Here is a 6,401-nt window from a genome sequence, read left to right as displayed (position 1 = left end):
CTTCTTAAAGATAACATTGGAGAAAATCTAAATGACCTTGGGTATGGCAATGACTTTTAAGAATCGACACCAAAGTTATGATCCATGAAGGAAATAGTAGATAACCTGGATTTCATTAAAATTAAAAACTTCTGCCCTGAAAAAGATAATGTCAAGATGATGAGAATGTAAGCCACAGAATGGGAGAAAATATTTGCAAAAGACACGTCTGATAAAAGACTGTTATCCAAATATACAAAGAACACTTAAAACTCAACAATAACAAAAGAAACAACTCCATTAAAAACTGAGCCAAAGGTCTTAACAGACACCTCACCAAACAAGATATACATATGGCAAGTGAGCATATGAAATGGTGTTCAACATCATATGTCATTAGGGAATTGCATATTAAAGCCAATAATATCTATCAGAATGGTCAAAATCCAAAATACTGACAATAAATGCTGGAGGGGATGAGAAGCAAGAAGGACTCACTTTCATTGCTGATGGAAATGCAAAATGATACAGTCACTTTGGAAGACAGTTTGGTAGTTTCTTAAAACCTAAACACACTCTAACCATACGACACAGCAGTCACTCCTTGGTGTTTGCTTAAAGGAGCTAAAAGTGCATGTCCACACAAAAACCTGTAAGATGTTTATAGCAGTTTTATTCATAATTGCCAAAACTTGGAAGTAACCAAGACGTCTGTCCTTCAGTAAGTGAATGGATACTGTGGAACAGCCAGACAATGGAAAATTATTCACTGCTAAAATAAATGAGCTATGGAGCCATGACAAAACACAGAGGAATCTTACATCGTACTGTTAAGTGAAAGAAGCCAATCTGGAAAGGCTACATGCTATATGATTCCAGCTATATGACATTCTGGAAAAGAAAATCTATGGAGATAGTAAAACAAACAAAACAAAACAAAACAAAACAAAACAAAACAAAACAGCAGTGATTGCCAGGAGTGGGGGGTAGGTGGTAGGGAGGAATGAATAGACAAAGCACAGAGGAGGTTTAGGGTAGTGAATCTACTCTATATGATACTGTAATGATAGATACAGGTTCTTACACATTTGCCTTAAACTATAGGATTTGCAATGCCAACCCTGAACCACAATGTAAACTATAAACTTTGGGTGATTATAATGTGTCAATGTAGGTTCATCAACTTTGTAACAAATGTACTATTTGGTGGGGCATGTTGATAATGGGGGAGGCTGTGCATTGCATGATTTGTGTCTACTTTTATAAATATATATATATATATATACAGACATATCTATATAATTATTAAAGAAATATTATATATATAATTATTATTAAAGAAAATTAAAGAGACTGAAAAGAACAAAACCTCATGAGTGTTACATAGGTTGAGTTCCTTCCAAACAAATTGTATAAAGTTCAGTAAGTTGGATTTTCCTTCTTTTTTTATTCAATATACTTATCTCTAAGATAGGAATGCCAATTCTAAGATGCAAAGATAAATGATGTCTTAGGCACTCTGTAAGTATTGGGGAATAAATTATTCCTATATGGACTCTGTGGCACAGAAATCCAATTCCTTTAAAAGCAGAAAATTATACAACCAACCTGTCTAGAAAATGCAGACAGAACTTTGATTCTGCTAGACCCTTCGAATGCAGCCCAAATAAAGTGAACAGTGTGTATTGAAGATACGAAAGCCATGCTTCCATGAGGAATTAGTTGAGAACACATTTCTGTTCACACATCTGAGTTTGTCCTCTTTATTTTCTCACCTCTAGCCCTCTTTTACATCTGCAGCTGCCTCTCCTGCAGCTGCTTTAGAAGCCATACTTCTCCTCTACCCTCTACTGAGAGCATGGGCTTGAATCCCCTAGCTTTGCATTCAAGCCCCTTTCAACCATTGGGTAACTGTGTGCCCTTTAGCTACTACCAAAATCCTGTATCTACTTTTATTCATTGTAAGTGGTCCAAGATCTCACAGCCTGATTGAGCTAGTGTCAAAAACTGCGGATTGAGGAGCGCCTGGCTGGCTCAGCTGGTAGAGCAAGGACTCTTGATATCAGGGTGTACAGCCTACTTAAAAAAAAATAAAAAACTGTCAAGCAGTGTAAAAAATGACATTTCCTTATTCTTATAGCATGTTGATGTTCTATTTCTTTCCAATTGCCCCTCCACTGCATGCATTTAAACCAAGCATCACTTTTCCTTCAAATTATGCTTTACTATTCTAGATATTGGTGGAAGTAAAAGGCCAAGAAGATGAAGATAGGTAGAAACAGTAGTTAAGAGATATTAACTGCCTTGATTACATTTAAATTCTGGAAATAAAAACACATTTGACAAGTTTGTTATTAACGAGTCATTAAATTAGGGATAAAAAGCAATGACTTGGAGACCTTGAGCATCACAAAAGAATGCCATAAAATAAGAACCCTGCTACATCATTTTGACTATGGGTCTGGTATACACCACAAAGTTCCTTTAAGGAACTACATACCGGTCTTCTCTTAAACATAAAAGAAGTTAGGAGACAAGACAAATACATGTCTGCAGCCTTGAAGGGACAGAATTAAAACTCAAAATCCCCACACTACAAAACTGAGTACCGATAGTTCATACCGTTTCTAGTGTGTATTGTCAGCTACTTAGATACCTGGCATCTAAGTAAACCAATGAAATCTGGAGTCCACTCAGAAATGAATCTGTAGTAAGAAGTCCCTCCATAGTGTTCTTTTACCAAGAAATCCAGAGTTTTGCCCACTCTATTTTGTTGATTTCACTTACACTCTCAAGATGAAGTTAGAAACAGAATTTTGTTTCTATTTTCAGATGGTGAGTCAAAATAATTATTTTTCAAAAGATTTAATTAACCCTAGATTCAAGTTCCAATATTTCCAATTACCAAGAAAACCCAGTTTTCTACAAATGAAACTCCATTACTCATTTTTCTCATTTAGTGTTTCTCAATCTCCTGGACAGTGATTATGTATGACTCTAGGTACCATTTTATCACTTTGATAATGTTTTCATTGCAAGTATCCAGATAGGGAAGTAAAATAACTTGTTTACAATGGCTGTGGGTTGGAAACGCCATTCACAATTGCTGGATTGCATTATAAATACTTACTTTCACAATTCTTTGACAACAGAACATTAATCAGAATCAGAAATGCGACTTGTCCTCTCAGTCTATGTCCTTCCTCAAATGTCCTAAGTAAATATGCACTTATAACTGAATCTGTTGTTGCCCATGCCTCGTCCTCACTGCATCTGGCGATATTCTATATTCTAAGACCTTCTCACATCATATCGCTCTAGTGGGCTTCTATATTATCCCACATCTAATCTGAACGTCCTTAGAACTTCTCTTTCAACACCTGGCAAGTTCTAATAACCATACTTCTACTACAACATGATGGTTAAAGCAACAGACTTTGAAGACAAAAAAACTTTGTTTAGAATCCCTGTTCTGTCACTCTAGCTTGAGAATTTACCTAGCTTTGTCTCCTTGAATTTTTAAATGAGCCACAGTCTTCTCATGTGTAAAACAGAAAAAAAAAATGCCTACTTCACATATATCTTTTATATATTAAATGACATAATATTGGGATGCCAGGGTCGCTCAGTCAGTTAAATGTCTGCCTTTGGCTCAAGTCATGATCCCAGGGTCCTGGGATTGATTCCCACGCCTGGCTCTCCTCTCAGTGGGGAGCCTGCTTCTCTCTTTGCTTCTCCCCCTGCTTGTGCTCTCTCCCTTTCCCCCTCTCCTCTCCCAAGTAAATAAATAAAAAAAATCTTTAAAAATAAATAAATGATATAATATATGTAAAACAAAGAGTATTTACTAAATAGATGTGATTGGTTCTTTTACTAAAAAGTAAAAAATAGTTGTTATTTATAATGTTGCAATTGAAGCAAAGCGAGATCCCAAATTGCCTTTGAAATTATAAAAAAAAATAATAAAATTACCTTCAAATTAACACTAAACTTTTTATTTATTTATTTATTTATTTATTTATTTATTTATTTATTGGGTGGCATAGAGTTTTTTAATTTGGAAGACAAAAACATTACACTTAGTGGGAAGCAGAGGTCATGTTAATAAATACTCATGACGAAGCTGCTCTAACACAGAAGCAAGGGGACTTCTCTGGGCTCTCCATCTACATTCCAGAGCAGAGTCAGTAGGTAAGCATAAATCTGAAGAAAATCTACGTGTCCAAGTTGTCATCTCAAAAGCTCTCATCCAGGGGAAATCAAAAAGTGAACATTCTTCTTGTCTCCTACTCCCCAGTAAAGTAAATGGGAGTAATTCAGCCAATGAAGTTAATTACAATAAGGTGAAGGACGGTGCTGGCAGAGAAAACCAGCAAAGGCTTGCTCTGGGGTGATGTCTTAGAAATCTGCTTTGTTCTGTGGGTTATCTGTATCCCGAGGCAAACCGCTAGGATGAAGCTCCCCACACAAGAGCTGAAGCCCGAGAGAAAAGAGCCCAAGGCGAAGGTCCCCATGAGAAGACAATAACTGAATTGCAGCGCCCAGGTCAGCAGTATGTAGGAGGTACGTGTCAAACAACTTCAGATGCTGAGAAGTGGAGCTCAAGTACTCTTCTGAGAACCCTGAGATGGCCAATACTAGTTATGCCCACATGACTATACACTTGGTTCTCCGGCCTGAGCTCCCCAAACTCAGCACTAAACTTTAAACACTTGCTCTCTAGCTATTTTTCTGTCCTTTAAAATTTAGTAATCCTAATAAATCATGTTAGGTAATTTTCAATAAGCCAAAATAGTCAACAAATTAAATGAATGTTTATCACACCACACAAGCAAGTAGCTTATTAAATATCTTCCTCTGCTTATTCATAAGTCATGGTTGTTAGAATTTTTTAAAACATCACACAATCTCAACTTTTCTAATCATATTTTTCAAATGTAATATTCCTAGATTTACATTCCCAGATATTAATGATAAAAAAGTCTTATCAAGATAGCGAAATTATAGACTATCAGAACAACAAAAAAAAAAGCCTTTGAAGTAAGTCTCTTGTTCAGACTATTTCTAGATTTACTCTTGAAATCCAGTGAAATTCACATTTTTTTAATTATTATTATGATATATTAGTCACGATACAGTACATCACTAGTTTTTGTAGTGTTCCATGGTTCCTTGTTTGCTTATAACAACCAGTGCACCATGCAATATGTGCCCTCCTTAATACCCATCACTGGGCTAGCCCATCCCTCTATCCCCTTCCCCTCTAAAACCCTCAGTTTGTTTCCTGGAGTCCATAGTCTCTCATGGTTCATCTCCCCCCTCTGTTTTCCCCTCCTTCATTTTCCCTTCCTTCTCCTAATGATCTCCCTGAGCTCAGATTCAGTGGGAGTCTGCTTGAGGATTCTCTCCTCTGCCCCTCCCCCTGCTCTCTCTCGAGGGGCAGACTCCCACTGAACCTGAGCTCAACGTGGGGCTGATTTCACCACTGTGAGACCATGACCTGAGCCAAAACCAAGAGTCCGAGGCTTAACCTACTGAGCCACTCAGGCACCCAAAATTAGCAAGTTATTAATAGAGTTACAAATAAATTTACATTTTTTGAATTCCATGCTATAGATTGTGTAGCCCACGACATTCTTCAATGCTGCCTAACTTTGGGAAGATAGTAATAGAATCATTATGTAAACATACATTTTAAAGCCCAATCATGGATGGAAAAAGTCAGTAAGACTCAGTGAAAATGAGCGCTAGATTGCAGGCGGCAATGCTGGCCCATCACACATGGTTAAGTACTTGCTGCAGCACTGCTGAGAAGGACCAGCCAGTATCTCTGTGATTTTGAAAAGGAAGCAGGGTGATATTATTTTCCCAGAACAGGCTTTACCTAGGGCCTCTCTCCCAGCCTACCTGTGCCCCTGGTCTTGAATCTGAAAGATGCAAAATCAGAATACTCCTTCATGTTCCTGTGTCCCCCTTTTGACCCATAGTTTCCATCTTCTCACTTTCCCTTACAAATTCCCTCACTGACTTGTAATAAATGTATGCTCCTGCCCGACTGGGGGAAAGCCTGCAGCACTGTTCTCCTCATGACCTTGAGTAGCCATGAGGGTCAGATAGACTTGAGAACACTTTAAACTGAGAAACATCCTTCAAAGCAACGTGTTATTGACATTTTTGCTTGTATCTACACGTAAACCGAAAGCTCCTTCCTCAGCCAGCAGGCTCAGACAAGTAATGTTGTTATTCTGCTGGGAGTCTGCCCGGGTAAGCACCTCTCAGAATGGTTCACTACTCCTCAAGCAGGTGCCCCTGGATCAGTGAGCCACGCTCAGACCGAGCAGCCTTTCCTGTCCTGTGTGAGGAGTCTGTACACATCTGGCTAGTGGAGGATAGCTTCCCAGCCAGGCTCCCTCATGGTAGGT

The 6,401-nt window shown here is 38.1% G+C and overlaps 1 pseudogene; it reads right to left on the bottom strand.

Annotated features, from left to right (window-relative positions):
* Positions 1 to 4,295: 4,295 nt before the first annotated feature.
* LOC113268170 (dolichyl-diphosphooligosaccharide--protein glycosyltransferase subunit DAD1-like) lies at positions 4,296 to 4,632 on the bottom strand (annotated as a pseudogene).
* Between the last annotated feature and the right edge of the window lie 1,769 nt (positions 4,633 to 6,401).

This window comes from Ursus arctos, unplaced genomic scaffold (assembly GCF_023065955.2).
Source record: "Ursus arctos isolate Adak ecotype North America unplaced genomic scaffold, UrsArc2.0 scaffold_6, whole genome shotgun sequence".
Classification (NCBI taxonomy): Eukaryota; Metazoa; Chordata; class Mammalia; order Carnivora; family Ursidae; genus Ursus; species Ursus arctos.
This window is presented reverse-complemented; position numbering and strand designations above follow the sequence as displayed.